The following is an 18,216-nucleotide window of genomic DNA, read 5'->3' as shown; positions in this document are numbered from 1 at the left end:
GAAAGTAGACATTCAGGGCTTTCGAAAAATATATAATAGTATGGGGTGGACAATGCATTTGAGCCTCCAGAACCTGGCGTTTTCGTCCACGTTTGAGGCAAACGTCGCCTCAAACGCTGCACACCAAAGCCAGCGACCGTGTCCTCTTCAAAGGAGCATAACTTGAGTTGTATATGTCCAATTGAGGTGATTCTAATTGGGTTAGAAAGCTGACATTCAGAGCTTTCCAACCATATATAATAGTCTATAGTTGGCATGAAATTGGCAACATTGACAAGCGGACAAAGTAGCATCCCAAAACTTGATGTGCAACAAGTGTCAACGTTTGCGTCCAAGTTGGGCCTCAAACTTGGACTCAAACGCCAATGATAGCAAAATACCGTTCTGCATAATTTCATCAACCCAACATTTGAGTTAAAGTTTTCCTCACACTTTGACTCAAACTTAAAGGCTCCAAAGTCCAAATTGCAAACGGATTTCTTCCCAAGTCCAAGAGCAACCATCCGGATCCATCTTCAACCCAATTCCACTCCAAAGCAAGCAAAACCCACATGACTCAAAGGCACACAGAGAAGTTAGATTAGGAATTTCATTTTGTAAATATTGTTTTTATTTTTTATTTTCATTTTGTAAAAAGCCTATATAAGGCATCATTCTCATTTTAGAAAGGAGGTTAGCTCTGATTGAGAGCATTGAAGGCTGGCTCCACTGGGGAGCATTAAGATTAGAAAACTCTCTCTTTAATTTTGATTTTTGTTTTAAATCTTGGATTGAGAGTGGAAGAAATTCTATTTTCATTCTCTATCTGCAACTTCTCTTTACTTCTTCTGCAATCTTTCTTTTAATTCTTTGCAACTTTTCTCTTGTTGGATCAAGGAATGACTTGAGATCTAGACTTATTTTCTAGTCTCCTCCACCCCTGAGATCTTCAACTTCCTTTTAATTGATGCAATTTAGCATCAGTCATTTTCTATTTTTAATCTTTCGAGCATTTTTACCTTCTGTTGCATTGCTTCCAATTTACATTTCCTGCAATTATTCTAAGTTCTTATTCACTGCAATTTTGCTTCTCTGCTTACATTGTTCCCAATTTATTCTTCCTGCAATTTAAATTTCCAGTTGCGTGATCTATTGCTCTCTTTAATTTCCAACACTCCAGCCCCTTTACTTTTCATGCAATTTACTTTTCTTGCAATTTAAGATTCTTGCAATTTACATTTCTTGCTCTTTAAGTTACTTGCCACTTTACATTCTGCAACTTTAAATTCATTGTCATTTACTTTCTGTTGGCTACAATTTCATACAATTCACTTCAATGTTAGCTTGACTAAACTAGTCACCCACTAAAGTTGCTTGATCCATCAATCCCTGTGGGATCGACCTCACTCACGTGAGTTTTACTACTTGATGCGACCCGGTATACTTGCCGGTTAGATTTGGGTGTTTTGGAAATTCGTTTTCCACAAATTTTCCCATCATGTTTTTGGCGCCGTTGCCGGGGATTGATTTAGATCAACAATGATTAAGTGGGTGAAAAGTCTAGATCAAGCATTTTCTTTATTTTTGTTTTCTGTTTTAGATTGAAACCAAGGTGTTTGAGTTTTTGCCTCACTAAGAAATTCTCATCTCTGATATGAGTAATTTCAATTTTCCTTGGGAGATATGAGGAGAAGACAACGAAAGTTTGGAAAGAACAAGAAAGCTCCCTCAAAAACATGGAAGTGCAGCTAGCTCAATTGGTGAGTGCAATGAAGAAGGAGGAAAAACAAGAGGAAGAGGCTACTGAGTCAAGTGGATTTTTAGTGAAGAAAAAAGAGGTGGTGGAAACATTTGAACTTGAACTTGCATATTCACAGAGGCCACTTGAGATGACAAGGGAACATGAAAACTCACAACTTCCTCAAACTCCCTGGACCAAAAAGTCTCAACAATTGAATCTGAGATTAAAAGATATGAAGAGGAGATGAAGAAATGTTGGGAAGATCAACAAACCTCCTCCATGAAAGAGCTATTAAAACAAATGTTGAGTGTAAAAGAGGAAGTGGAGGAGCAAGAAAGTGAGGAAGTCATTCCAGAAAATTTACACTCAAGAGAGGCAGAGAAGTACATGAAGGAAGAGTTCATGGAACCACCAATTCAAAAGGCTCTGGATGAATACAAAACTCCAATAATCACACAGCAACCAAGTCTTGAATCCAAAGAAGTGAAGGCAACTAGCAAGAACACCAATTCTGTCCCTAATCCAGCAAGCAAGATCAATCAAGCCATTTTCAAAAGGAAGCTTGCTGAGGAAAGGCCAAGACAAGGGACACTAGCTGAATCCTTCCCTCCTTTGAGGTCATTCCTCTTAACAAACTGGAAGAAGAGGAAGAAAGTGAAGAACAACATGTCAAGCTAATGACACTAAAAGAGCACTTGTTGGGAGGTAACCCAACCATAGGTAACATTTCTTATCTGCTTTGTTTTCGTTCTTTGTTTTAATTCAAATAAATTGACATAGGATTGCATTCTAAGTTTCGTGTTGCTATGCAACAAAAATTTGGTTCCCATATTTACAAGATACTTGCATTAATTCCAAGTGAAAGTGTCACACTAAGTTTGGTGTGCCACTTATCTTTTATGCAATGTATTGTGTACACCTTCTTATATATGCAATCACAATGTCTCTGTCTCTTGTGCCTTGATTGTTATCTTTAATTTTGCTTGCTTGAAACACATGTATTGCTAACATTTCATTGTGTGAGACACTCATGATCCATCTTAGCCCCATAGCCATTATTCTAATTGTTGCTTTAGAAAGAGCAAGCATTCTGAGTTTGGCAAGGGAAGGAGGAAGAATAGAGGAAAAAGGACAACAATAATGAAGATGAACTACAAGGTTGTAGAGTTCCTTTTCCTCTCAATAGGAAAAAAGGACAACAATGACGAAAGATGAACTACAAGGTTGTAGAGTTCCTTTTCCTCTCATTTATTTTCAGCACTTAAATTGCATGATTGTCTTCATCCTTTCTGTTTACATGTGTGTATGAATAAAGCATAGCTTAAATCTTGATTTGTAACATGTTGCTGTGGTATTATGATTACCAACTTGAGTTTTGTGAATTCAAAAGCAATAAATTATCATGATCATAAACAAACAAGGCATTAAAGAAGATTTTAGCATGTGCATAAAAGTATTGGAAAGCTAGTATGTTTGATTGTTGCTTAATTGCATTAGATTTTATTTAATTGAAGTTTTCATCTAGCACGTTTTGTGAAATCTTTTAAAATCATGAAAACATTGAAGAAGCAAATGCAAAATAAAGCAAGAAAAGAAAAAGGGAAAGAATGAGAAAGCTGAAGGCTCTGAGTACCAATGACATTGCATGATTCTTTTCTTGCTTGGGGACAAGCAAGTTTTAAGTTTGGTGTTGTGATGACATGTCATCATGTCATGTTTTTCTATGCTTTTTCCTTTGTTTTCAATAGATTTTATGAACTTTCTTAAGCCATAAGTAAGCCAGTTGGGTAGAATTTCATGTTTCCTTTGATTTAATCAACCATGGATAAATTAATGCAACTTCATGAGATTTTGTGCTATAACTATCATATATTATGAAAGAATAACAATCTCAGGATTTTGAGCATAGCTTTGATGTCTTTGATTGATTGATGATAGGTGAAAAGAGCTTTGAAAAAGGTTGAAGAAAGAAGGAATGACAAAGAGCAAGAGAGAACAAAAAGCTTGAGCCAAAGCTTGCCTCAAACTTTAGCTCAAACTTTTGGAGGAGCTTGACTACACCCTGGAGGGAGCAAAAGCTTGCGCCAACGTTTGACCTCAAGCTTTCAGGAAAATGTTGGCGCCACAACAAATACACCCTGGAGGGAGAGCAAAAGCTTGCGCCAACGTTTGACCTCAAGCTTTTAGGCAAACGTTGGCGCCACAACAAACACAGCCTGAAGGGGTATACTTCCAACATGAATAACTTGAGCTACAGAGCTCCAAATGAGGTGATTCAAAAAGCAATGAAAAGTAGGAATCGAGAGCTTTCCAAGCATATATAGCACTGCATGGTGGACACTAAAATTGAGGGAGAAAACTGCCCCGAAATATGCATAAACGAACATGGTGGCAACCTGCAGTGAGGCCAACTGACCTCTGCACCTTCGACGGAGTATAACTCGAGCTGTGGAGCTCCAAATGAAGCGCTTCCAATGGCATTGGAAAGTAGACATTCAGGGCTTTCGAAAAATATATAATAGTATGGGGTGGACAATGCATTTGAGCCTCCAAAACCTGGCGTTTTCGTCCACGTTTGAGGCAAATGTCGCCTCAAACGCTGCACACCAAAGCCAGCGACCCTGTCCTCTTCAAAGGAGCGTAACTTGAGTTGTAGATGTCCAATTGAGGTGATTCTAATTGGGTTAGAAATCTGACATTTAGAGCTTTCCAACCATATATAATAGTCTATAGTTGGCATGAAATTGGCAACGTTGACAAGCGGACAAAGTAGCATCCCAAAACTTGATGTGCAACAAGTGTCAACGTTTGCGTCCAAGTTGGGCCTCAAACTTGGACTCAAACGCCAATGACAGCAAAATACCATTCTGCATAATTTCATCAACCCAACGTTTGAGTTAAAGTTTGCCTCAAACTTTGACTCAAACTTAAAGGCTCCAAAGTCCAAATTGCAAACGGATTTCTTCCCAAGTCCAAGAGCAACCATCCGGATCCATCTTCAACCCAGTTCCACTCCAAAGCAAGCAAAACCCACATGACTCAAAGGCACACAGAGAAGTTAAATTAGGAATTTCATTTTGTAAATATTGTTTTTATTTTTCATTTTTATTTTGTAAAAAGCCTATATAAGGCATCATTCTCATTTTAGAAAGGAGGTTGGCTCTGATAGAAAGCATTGAAGGCTGGCTCCACTGGGGAGCATTAAGATTAGAAAACTCTCTCTTTAATTTTGATTTCTGTTTTAAATTTTGGATTGAGAGTGGAAGGAATTCTGTTTTCATTCTCTATCTGTAACTTCTCTTTACTTCTTCTGAAATCTTTCTTTTAATTCTCTGCAACTTTTCTCTTGTTGGATCAAGGAAGGACTTGAGATCTAGACTTGTTTTCTAGTCTCCTCCACCCCTGAGATCTTCAACTTCCTTTTAATTGCTGCAATTTAGCATCAGTCATTTTCTATTTTTAATCTTTCAAGCATTTTTACCTTCTGTTGCATTGCTTCCAATTTACATTTCCTGCAATTATTCTAAGTTCTTATTCACTGCAATTTTGCTTCTCTGCTTACATTGTTCCCAATTTATTCTTCCTGCAATTTAAATTTTCAGTTGTGTGATCTATTGCTTTCTTTAATTTCCAACACCCCAGCCCCTTTACTTTTCATGCAATTTACTTTTCTTGCAATTTAAGATTCTTGCAATTTACATTTCTTGCTCTTTAAGTTACTTGCCAATTTACATTCTACAACTTTAAATTCATTGTCATTTACTTTCTGTTGGCTACAATTTCATACAATTCACTTCAATGTTAGCTTGACTAAACTAATCACCCACTAAAGTTGCTTGATCCATCAATCCCTGTGGGATCGACCTCACTCACGTGAGTTTTACTACTTGATGCGACCCGGTATACTTGCGGTTAGATTTGGGTGTTTTGGAAATTCGTTTTCCACAATTTTTTCCATCAGTGAGTTGATTAGGACTTTTGGAATATTGTTTCTATTGACGCTAATCTTTTGCTAATTTAATTAGTAAGTTGATTAGGACTTTTTGATTGAGATTAGCTAGTCTCGTTAGACTTTCTCCCTATTTGTTGGAGATGACGTAATGAGATAAATTCTTGTTATTATTGTGGTATGATTGATTAGTCTTGTTTGAATTTCTCCCTATTTGTTGGAGTTGACTAAATAAGATGAATTAATCATTGCATGACTAGGATAGAAAGCCTATAATCTCAATCTTTGCCATGAATGTCTCTCTCTTTATTATTTGCTTTTGCTTATTTACTTGTCCTCTTTAATTACTTGCTTAATTTACATTTCTTGTAGTTTAATTTCTTGTCCTCTTATCAACCCAAAACCCCCCTTACCCCACTTCATAGCCAATAATTGACCACTTCATTGCAATTTCTCGTGAGACGACCCGGAGTCTACATACTCCGGTTAATTCTTATTTGGGGATTGTTCTTTGTGACAACCAAAAAAAATTTTGCATGAAAGGATTCTTGATTGGTTTAGAAACTATACTTTACAAAAAAATTCTAAACCGTCAGGAATTCGCTCATCAAAATGGCGCCATTGCCGGGGAGTTGCAATGGTGTTATGTTATTGGCTATTGTGAATATTGTGAATATGTTTTTCTTTTGCTTATTTGCTAGTTTTTGTTAGCTTTAGGACTTTGTTGCTTATTTTTGTTAGTTTTTGTTTTTGTTTGTTACTATGAATTCTCACCCCTTTGGCTATGAGTTTGGCTCAAATTATGTTGTAGGAAATGGGAGCTACAATGAGGATGTGCATCAAGGATGGAACAATCAAAGATGGGAGGAGCCTCAAGGGATTGATCAACCTTCTTGGCAATAACCCCCTCCGAATTCTTATGGGTATAACTCTCATCCCAATGTATATCAATCTAATGGATGTGGTGACCCTTATTGTGATTGTCAATAACCACCACCACATGCCTATGAAACACCCCGTCAACATGACTTGGAACCACCTTACTCACAAGCCCCATACCACCAAACACCTCCATATGACCCTAATCCTTATCCATCATACCAACCACCTTATGAACCATATGAACCATACATGAAACCACCACCATTCCAACACAATTACTCTCAAGAACCACTTCAATATACACCATCTCCATACCCTTACCAAGGTAAACCAACTTCCAATCATGAAACCTTCCTCCCAAACAATGAACCCTCTCTTCCACCATCACCTCCCGATGAAGCCCCCACGCATGAATTGAGAGATCTTGAATCTCATATCTTAAGGCGACAATAGGAGGATGAAAAGAAGTTTAAAGAGCTAGGAGCCAAGATGGCTATCCTAGTGGAAGCCGTTAGCAATATGGCCTCCTCCCAACTAAGCAATCAAGGAACTCCCATTGACGAATGTGGAGAAGCAACCAAGGAGCTTAATGAGGGAGTGAGTTTGGAGCTTCAAGGTGAAGAAGAGGAGTTGAAGCAAGAATTGTCACAAGGGGAAGAAGTTGAGATAAATGAGTTGGAAGAAGTGGTTGGAAACATAGGAGATGTTGGAAGTCCATGGGGATGTAGCATTAGAGAGACCTCTTCCAAGAAGCTTGATGTTGATATTGAGGAGGGTGTACAACCTCCAAAGCACATTATGATTGAAAACTTTGAAGAGGTTGATCAAGAGATGGATTCAATCATTGAGGAATTTCAATGTACAATTGAATCCTCTCCCATTAGGCTTGACATGGAGATCAAAGAAGAAGATGAACAATCTCTCATGCCCTTGGTAAGCAATGAAGAAGAGATTGAATTGGAAGGAAGCTACCAAGAGGAAGAGGTTGAAATTGAAGAAGCTTGTGAAGAGGTGGAGATAATCAAAGAAGAGCACAAGGGAGTGGAACTTGCAAGACCATTGGAGACATCCCTTCCTAAGTCACCATCCAACACAACATTCAAGTGGGTAAAATTTCTATCCCTAAGCTTCACTTTCTCACTTGAATATGGTTTGATTGAAAATGATGGTCAACTTAGAGCTCTTTGTGGAGTTAAGAGTAGGAGAGAGTTGTGTAGTGGTTGGACACATCACTCTAAGTTCATGATGGTTGCATGCTCGAAGTTGAATAGCAATGGTTGGTGTAGAACCAAATTGCATGGGTCTAGGAGGATGTTTGGGTGCTTAATTGAGAATTCTAAAGTCATACCACCCAATTGGAATCATGATGATCAATTTGAAGATGGGTGTCAAAACAAAGTGTGGGATCCCGGATCGCACAGGGAGGATCAAATTTGGGAGCTCATGGTTTGTGAAGAACTCCATCAAGGCTTGAAGATATTAACATTGAAGAATGGAGCTTATTGGAGATTCAAGCATTGGTGGATGTTCCAAGATGGTTACAAGCACAAGCCACCTTAAGAGGAGCTCCCCATAAGTCCAACTTAAGGACAATAAACAAAAGTGCTAGGTGGGAGACACCCCACCATGGTAGACTCTTTCCACTCTCTTTTAGATTTGGTTAATAAGTGATTTGAGTTGCCATTATAGGTAGTTTATGTTATTTTCTATACTCTTATACATTTTTCTTTGATTGATTGGTTGTTTCTTAGTTTGTTTTGATTAGTTTAGATTGTTGTTAAAGTAGGTTGCTTAAAGTACAAGTTTTGTTTGTTTTGTCTTTGAAAATTTTTCAAAAAGTTAAAGATTTTTGTTAAATTTGAATTTTGGTTGCTTTAGAATGTTTATAGGTTAGGAGAGCTGAGCACGCTTGGCGCATATGCGCGGATTTGCACTCTGTTTTTCTCCTTTCTCCTTTCTCCTTCTTTCTTCTTTTTTTCTTCTTTCTTTCTATTTTTTTCTTCTTCCTCTCCTGGAAATTTTTTTCTTTCTTTTAAAAATAAAAAAAAACAAAAAAAAAGTTTAAAAAAATAAATAAAATTAAAAAAATATATATATGTAAAAAAAAAATTTCTCTCTTTTCTTTCATCTTCTTTTATTGCATTTCCTTGTTTTCATTCATTGCATTTTAATTTTATTTTTGTTACTTGTTTTCCCTTTTATTTTCTAAGTTTATGCTCTTCATGCTTTTACTTTGTTCTTGCATCAAGTATTAGTTAATATGCCTTTGCTTGAATTGCTTTTTCACTCACATGTTGTAGCTACCATGTAGTGAGGACCCTATTCTTAGTTGGCATTGGCCCCCGCCTATGTTCTACTTGCTTTGATATCTTTGTTGTAGGCTTAATTTTTTTTCTTTTTCTCTCCTTTGAGGTTGGCCACCAAGAAGGAAAGGAATGGAAAAGCTTCAAATGGGGCAACAAACAAGTTCATCCGCACAACCTTTTGAAGGAACTCATCAATTGTAGCAACCCGTCCACCTTGCTCTCCTTTGCATGCACCGAGGACGGTGTAAATTTCTAAGTGTGGGGAGGTCGTCCGACCGACCTCCATGGGTAACAACTTCCTTTTTCAACACCAAATTCTTAATTTTTGTCTTTGTTAGATTAGTTGTTGCATTGCATGATAGGTTGCATGTTAGTTAGAATTTGTACATATTTTTACCACTTCCTTTTTATGTTAGGACTACTTGGTTAGGGTGATGATTTCTTTTCCAAGAAAAATTATTTTTTTTAGGGCACTCTACCAATTTGAAAAATTTTTTTGTGACAAACTTGCTTGAAGAATTTATTTTTGGAACATGGTTTTTGAGCTAAGAACACAAGCATGTAAGTTTTGAGCCTAATTGTGTGGTTACGTCATATAACCACTTATTTTCCATTCTTGTGTGCATTGTTCTCTCTCTATGATTGTAATCTTTAATTTGTTTGATTCTTTATGTCCATTATTCCATGTATACATGCATTTATATGATTGAGGCCATCATTTCATTTAGCTCACTTACCCAAATAGCCTACCTTTCATCAACCATTGTTAGCGAATTTTGAGCCTATTGAATCCCTTTTGTTCTTAATTATTGCACATCACTAGCCTTAAGTGAAAAATAATAAATGTCCTTAATTTGGATCTTCGATTAGCTTAGGCTAGTGAGGGTGTGTATCATTTGGGTATGGGAACCTTGGGACATTGGTTGAGGTAAAAGTGTAATTTTTATTTTTGTTAAACATATTGGGAATTGGGTACATATTCATGCACTATATGTAAAACCATATGCATTGATACATTTGTATATACTTTAGAAAGAAAAAAAATGATAAAAAAAGGAACATATATATATAAAAGAAAAAAATAGAAAAAGAAAAAAAGAGAAAAAGGAATAAAAAGGGGACAAAAATGCCCCAAAGTAAAGTTCAATAAAAATCAATGCATATGGAATGTGAATTAAAATGAATGCATGAGTATGTTAAAAAGTGGGAATCATGGGTAGCTAGGTTTTGTATTAGAATTGTATAGGTTGTTATATGTGTTAGGTGAGAGCTTAGGTTAATCAAAGATGCAAATTTCAAGCTCACTTGACCATATGCATCCATACCTTGACCCTAGCCCCATTACAACCTATGAATAAGTCCTCATGATGAATGTATGCATGCACTGAATAATTGTTGACTGTTAGATGAAAAATAAATCATAGAAAGCATGATTAGAAGAGAATTGAGTGATCAACCCTATACACTAGAGCGACTAGAGCGGATACACTTCCGGTGAGGGTTCGATGCTCAATTCCTTGTTTCCGGCTTTCATGAGCATTCTTCTTGCAAGTCTATTTGAACTTTATTTTGATATTTGAATTAGTAGGATTCATGAGTTATCATACTACTTAGCCCTACCTGATATATATTCTTGGAGATCGATTTGCTTTTGACCAAGTAGGTAGAATCATTTTGCATTTAGTTGCATTCATATAGATAGAAGCATATAATTTATTTGCATTGAATAAATGTTCATACCCTTTTCTTGTCCTTCTTTATTCTTAGCATGAGGACATGCTTGGTTTAAGTGTGGGGAGATTTATCTAATGGAGTCTCGTTGTAAAGTATAGTTTCTAAACCAATCAAGAATCCTTTCATGCAAAAATTTTTTCCCCAACAAAGCGCTCTTTTAGCGTCGCTAGCTCGACGATCCCTCCATTACTTGAGATGATACTTCACTTTGGGGTTTTCCCCCATGTTGCCCATATAGTGTTTGAGCCTTTGTCCATTCACAATGAAAGTCCTCTCAGAACTTTCATCCATGATTTCTATGTGTCCATATGGGGAGACTTTTGTGACAAGAAAGGGTCCTGACCACCTTGATTTGAGTTTTCCTGGGAACAGTCTCAATTTTGAGTTGTAGAGGAGTACTTGCTGCCCTTTTACGAAACTCCTGGGTGCCAGATGGAGGTCATGTCTTCTTTTCGCCTTTTCTTTATAAATCTTGGCATTTTCATAGGCTTTAGATCTAAATTCCTCCATCTCTTGCAGCTGCAGAATCCTCTTTGCACCAGCAGCAATGCTGTCAAAATTTAGTATCTTGAGAGCCCAGAGAGCTTTGTGTTCCAGCTCCAATGGTAGGTGACAAGCTTTCCCATACACCAGCTGATATGGGGACATCCCGAGTGGTGTTTTGAATGCTGTTTTGTATGCCCAAAGAGCGTCATCCAGCTTCTTCGACCAATCCTTTCTTGATGCTCCCACAGTCTTTTCCAAAATCCTTTTTAGCTCTCTGTTAGATATCTCAGTTTGCCCACTTGTTTGGGGATAGTAAGGCGTTACAACCTTGTGTTTCACCCCGTATCGTAGGAGAAGAGCTTCTAGTGGTTTGTTACAAAAGTGGCTCCCTCCATCACTAATGAGTGCTCGTGGGACTCCAAACCAGCTAAAGATATTCTTCTTGAGGAAGTTCATGACCACCTTGTTATCATTTGTTGGGGTTGCAATAGCCTCCACCCACTTGGAAGCGTAGTCCACTGCCACCAAAATGTACTTGTTTGAATATGAGGTTGGAAATGGTCCCATGAAATCGATTCCTCATACATCAAACAGTTCCAGTTCTAAGATGAAATTCTGTGGCATCTCATTTCTTCTGGGCAAGTTTCTAGCTCTTTGGCATTCATTGCAGTTCTTTACTAGTTCTTTGGCATCCTTGAAAAGGGTGGGCCAAAAGAATCCGCTTTGTAACACCTTGGCTGCAGTTCTGTCCCCTCCAAAATGGCCTCCATAGCATGAGCCGTGGCAATTCCACAGGACCTCTCGTCCTTCTTCTTCTGAAACACATCTTCTCAGGATTCCATCTGAACATTTCTTGAAGAGATATGGCTCATCCCAGACAAAATATTTTGCATCATTTATGAGCTTTCTTTTTTGATGTTTGTTGATCTCTGGAGGTAAAGTCCCAGTTGCCTTGAAGTTGGCAATGTCTGCAAACCATGGTGCTTTGTGAACTGTCATCAACTGTCATGAGGGATTCTGGATAGGTGATCTGCTACCTTGTTCTCCACTCCTTTCTTGTCTCTAATTTCAATGTTGAATTCCTGCAATAATAAGATCCATCTTATTAGTCTTGGTTTTGATTCTCGCCTGGCAAACAAATATTTAAGTGCTGTGTGATATGTGAAAACAATCACTTTAGCACCAATGAGGTATGATCTAAACTTGTCAAATGCAAAAACTATTAGTAGCAACTTGATGAGCGGATATTTTATACGCTTTTTGGGGTTAATTTCATATAGTTTTTAGTATGTTTTAGTTAGTTTTTAGTTTATTTTCATTAGTTTCTAGGAAAAATTCTTATTTCTGGACTTTACTATGAGTTTGTGTGTTTTTCTGTAATTTCAAGTAATTTCTGGCTGAAATTGAGGGAGTTGAGCAAAAATCTAATTCATGCTGAAAAAGGACTGCTGATGTTGTTGGATCCTGACCTCTCTACACTCGGAATGGAATTTCTGGAGCTACAGAAGTCCAATTGATGCGCTTCCAATTGCGTTGGAAAGTAGACATCCAGGGCTTTTCAGAAATATATAATAGTTCATACTTTGCTCAAGGATAGATGACGTAAACTGGAGTTCAACGCCAGTTTCCTGTTGCAGTCTCGAGTCCAGTGCCAGAAACACGTTACAAGTTGGAGTTCAATGCCAGAAACAGGTTACAGCCTGGCGTTGAACGCCCAAAACAGCCCAGGCACATGAGAAGCTTTAGTCTCAGCCCCAGTACATACCAAGTGGGCCCCAGAAGTGGATCTCTGCACTATCTATCATAGTTTACTCATTTTCTGTAAACCTAGGTTACTAGTTTAGTATTTAAACAACTTTTAGAGACTTATTTTGTATCTCATGACATTTTAGATCTGAAATTTGTACCTTTTGGCAGCATGAGTCTCTAAACTCCATTGTTGGGGGTGAGGAGCTCTGCAGCGTCTCGATGAATTAATGCAAGTACTTCTGTTTTCCATTCAAACATGCGTGTTCCTCTCTAAGATACTCATTCGCGCTTAACTATGGAGAGGGTGATGATCCGTGACACTCATCACCTTTCTCAATCCATGAACATGTGTCTGACAACCACCTCCGTTCTACATTAGAATGAATGATTATCTCTTAGATTCCTTAATCAGAATCTTCGTGGTATAAGCTAGATTGATGGCGGCATTCATGAGAATCCGGAAAGTCTAAACCTTGTCTGTGGTATTCCGAGTAGGATTTTGGGATTGGATGACTGTGACGGGTTTCAAACTCGCGAGTGCTGGGCGTAGTGATAGACGCAAAAGGATAGTAAATCCTATTCCAGTATGATCGAGAACCTCCAGATGATTAGCCGTGCTGTGACAGAGCATTTGGACCATTTTTACTGAGGAGATGGGAAGTAGCCATTGACAACGGTGACACCTTACATAGAGCTTGCCATGGAAGGAACTTTGCACTTTTTCATGCATGAGGGAAGAGGAATACAAGAGAAAAGCTGAAATTCAGAAGACAAAGCATCTCCAAAACTCCAACATATTCTCCATTACTGCATAATAAGTATTTATTTCATGCTCTTTTATTCCTTGTAATCAGATTTGATAAGTGAATTGTTTTATTATATCCTGACTAAGAGTTACGAGATAACCATAGCTTGCTTCAAGCCAACAATCTCCGTGGGATCGACCCTTACTCACGTAAGGTATTACTTGGACGACCTAGTGCACTTGCTGGTTAGTTGTGCGAATTTGTGAAGAATTGTGATTTCCAATTTTGTGCACCAAGTTTTTGGCGCCGTTGCCGGGGATTGTTTGAGTTTGAACAACTGACGGTGAATCCTGTTGCTTAGATTAGGAAAATTTTATCTTTTGGGTCAGAGTCTTTTATATTCTTTTCAAAAAAAAATTTTATAAAAATAAAAATAAAAATAATATTTCTTCTTAAAAATATCCTTCTTCAAAACAAGTGTTACATTTACTGCCCAATTGGCTAGAGCGTTGGTCTGTGTTCTTGGTAATTGGGTACCTTCTTTTTAAAATTATTTTTCAAAAATAATTTTTACATTAAATCTTGTGCCAAACTTTAAGTTTGGTGTTTTCTTGTTGATTTTTCTTTGGTTTTCGAAAAATCTTATTTTGGTTTTCTAAAAATTTTAAGTTTGGTGTTTTTTCTTCATGTTTTTGTGTTCTTGTGAATCTTCAAAGTGTTCTTCAGTTTTCCTTGTGTCTTGATCTTAAAATTTTTATGTTTGGTGTTCCTTGGTGTTTTCCCTCCAAAATTTTCGAAAATAAGGAGCATTAGATCTAAAAATTTTAAATCTTGTGCTATCTTATTATTTTTCTCTCTCCTCTTTAAATTCAAAAATATCTTTTCTCTCTATTTTAAAGCAAATTTTCGAAATTTACCTTTAAAATTCAGATTTTTATTTCAAAATTTAAAACCTTTTTCAAAAATCATCATATCCTTTTCAAAACTTCCTAACCACTTTCTCTCTCCTCGTTTTTTCAAAAATCTTTACCCATTTTTATTTATTTTATTTTAATTTATTTTATTTTTGAAATAACTAAATAAAAATAATTTTTTTATTACATCATCTCCCTTTCTCCATCATGGATCTAAGTGGAAATGAACAGTCCAAAAGGACTCTGGGGTCATATGCTAACCCCTCTACTGCTTCATATGGGAGTAGTATCTGCATACCCTCCATTGGAGTCAGTAGCTTTGAGTTGAATCCTCAGCTCATTATCATGGTGCAGCAAAGCTGCCAGTATTCCGGTCTTCCACAGGAAGAACCTACAGAGTTTCTGGCACAGTTTTTACAAATTGCTGACACAGTACATGATAAGGAAGTAGATCAGGATGTCTACAGATTATTACTGTTTCCATTTGCTGTAAAAGACCAAGCCAAGAGGTGGTTAAATAACCAACCTAAGGCTAGCATAAGGACATGGAAATAGCTGACAGAAAAATTCCTGAATCAATACTTTCCTCCAAAACGGATGACACAGCTAAGGCTGGACATCCAAGGCTTTAAACAAGGAGATAATGAATCTTTTTATGATGCCTGGGAGAGATACAGAGAGATGCTACGAAAATGCCCCTCTGAAATGTTTTCATAGTGGGTTCAGTTAGACATCTTCTATTATGGGCTTACAGAAAGAGCTCAGATCTCTCTAGATTACTCAGCTGGTGGTTCTATCCACATGAGAAAGACAATTGAAGAAGCTCAAGAGCTCATTGATACAGTTGCCAGAAATCAGCATCTGTACCTAAGTAGTGACCCTTCCATGAAAGAAGAGGTTAAAACAGTAACTGCTGAACTCAGTCCTGTAGAACAAGCTGCTGAATTCAATCAGCAATTGGACTTTCTAACACAACAGTTAGCCGAATTCAAAGATAGACTACAAGAGACAAGGATGGCTAATATGAATATGGAAGAACAATTGAAGCAAACAAAACAGCAGTTGTCAAAACAAATAACAGAAGAATGCCAAGCAGTTCAATTAAGAAGTGAGAAAACATTAAATACCCCACCTCAAGGCAGCAGGAAGCCAAGGAATGAGCAAACCACCCAAAATCCATCTGAGGATAGTAAGAGCCCAGGAAAAAATAATTCTGGCGTTAAAACGCCAGAAATTGGGTGGAAGGCTGGCGCTGAACGCCCAGACCATGCTCAGGACTGGCGTTCAACGCCAGAAACAAGCAAGGAACTGGCATTGAACGCCCAAAGGAAGCACAGTTCTGGCGTTCAAACGCCAGGAACAGATGAGGAATTGGCGTCTAACATCACTCCAGCTTCTAACTCTGGCACTCAAATGCCAAAGAGGGATCAGACACACACAAGTGCTGATGACAACCCCTCTAAAAAGGCTTCTTCAACTTTTTCTGTAGGAAATAAACCTACAGCAACCAAGGTTGAGGAATATAAAGCCAAGATACCTTATCCTCAAAAACTCTGCCAAGAGGAGCACGATAAGCAATTTGCTCGTTTTTGCAGATTATCTCAGGACTCTTGAAATTAAGATTCCATTTGCAGAGGCACTTGAGCAAATACCTTCTTATGCCAAGTTCATGAAAGAGATCTTAAGTCATAAGAAGGATTGGAGAGAAACTGAAAGAGTTCTCCTCACTGAAGAATGCAGTGCAGTCATTCTGAAAAGCTTTCCTGAAAAGCTTAAAGATCCCGGAAGCTTTCTAATACCATGCACATTAGAGAGAAATTGCACCAGGACAGGTTTATGCGATCTTGGGGCAAGCATCAACCTAATACCTGCATCCACTATCAGAAAGCTTGGCTTAACTGAAGAAGTTAAACCAACCCGGATATGTCTCCAACTTGCTGATGGCTCCATTAAATACCCATCAGGCATGATTGAGGACATGATTGTCAGGGTTGGGCCATTCGCCTTTCCCACTGACTTCGTAGTGCTGGAGATGGAGGAGCACAAGAGTGCTACTCTCATTCTAGGAAGACCTTTCCTAGTAACTGGACGAACTCTCATTGATGTCCAAAAGGGGGAAGTCACCCTGAGAGTCAATGAAGATGAGTTTAAGTTGAATGCTGTCAATGCCATGCAGCATCCAGACACACCAAAAGACTACATGAAAGTTGATCTTATTGACTCTTTGGTAGAAGAGATCAACATGGATGAGAGTCTCGAATCAGAGCTGGAAAACATCTTTAAAGATGTTCCACCTGATCTAGAGGATTCAGAGGAACTGAAAGAGTCTCTGAAATTTCCTCAGGAAGAGGAAAAACCTACTAAACCCGAGCTCAAACCATTACCACCATCCCTGAAATATGCATTTCTGGGAGAAGGTGATACTTTTCCAGTGATCATAAGCTCTGCTTTAAATCCACAGGAAGAGGAAGCACTAATTCAAGTGCTAAGGACACACAAGACAGCTCTTGGGTGGTCCATAAGTGACCTTAAGGGCATAAGCCCAGCTAGATGCATGCACAAGATCTTATTGGAGGACGATGCTAAGCCAGTGTTTCAACCACAGAGGCGGCTAAATCCAACCATGAAGGAAGTAGTGCAGAAAGAGGTCACTAAATTATTGGAGGCTGGGATTATTTATCTTATTTCAGATAGCCCCTGGGTGAGTCCTGTTCAAGTTGTCCCTAAAAAGGGTGGCATGACAGTGGTTCATAATGAAAAAAATGAACTGGTTCCTACAAGAACAGTTACAGGGTGGCGTATGTGTATTGATTACAGAAGGCTCAATACAGCCACCAGAAAGGATCATTTTCCTTTACCATTCATAGACCAGATGCTAGAAAGACTAGCAGGTCATAATTATTACTGCTTTTTGGATGGCTATTCAGGCTACAACCAAATTGCAGTAGATCTCCAGGATCAAGAGAAAATAGCATTCACATGTCCATCTGGAGTATTTGCTTACAGAAGGATGCCTTTTGTGCTGTGTAATGCGCCTGCAACCTTTCAGAGATGCATGCTTTCTATTTTTTCTGATATGGTGGAAAAATTTCTGAAAGTCTTCATGGATGACTTCTCAGTATATGGAGGCTCATTCAGCTCCTGTCTTGATCATCTGACACTGGTTTTGAAAAGATGCCAAGAGACCAACCTGGTTTTAAACTGGGAAAAATGTCACTTTATGGTGACTGAAGGGATTGTCCTTGGGCATAAAATTTCAAAAAAGGGAATAGAGGTGGATCAAGCTAAAATAGAGGTAATTGAAAAATTACCACCACCTGCCAATGTTAAGGCAATCAGAAGCTTTCTGGGGCATGCAGGATTCTATAGGAGGTTTATAAAGGATTTTTCAAAAATTGCAAAACCTCTAAGCAACCTGCTAGCTGCTGACCCGCCATTTGTGTTTAACACAGAGTGTCTGCAGGCGTTTGAAACTCTGAAAGCTAAGCTGGTCACAGCACCAGTTATCTCTGCACCAGACTGGACATTACCGTTCGAATTAATGTGTGATGCCAGTGATCACGCCATTGGTACAGTACTGGGGCAGAGGCATGACAAGCTTCTGCATGTCATTTATTATGCTAGCCGTGTTTTGAATGATGCCCAGAAGAATTACACAACCACAGAAAAAGAATTGCTTGTAGTGGTTTATGCCATTGACAAGTTTAGATCATACTTAGTAGGATCAAAA

The sequence above is a fragment of the Arachis ipaensis genome, chromosome B06 (genome assembly GCF_000816755.2).
Source record: "Arachis ipaensis cultivar K30076 chromosome B06, Araip1.1, whole genome shotgun sequence".
NCBI lineage: Eukaryota > Viridiplantae > Streptophyta > Magnoliopsida > Fabales > Fabaceae > Arachis > Arachis ipaensis.
This window is presented reverse-complemented; position numbering follows the sequence as displayed.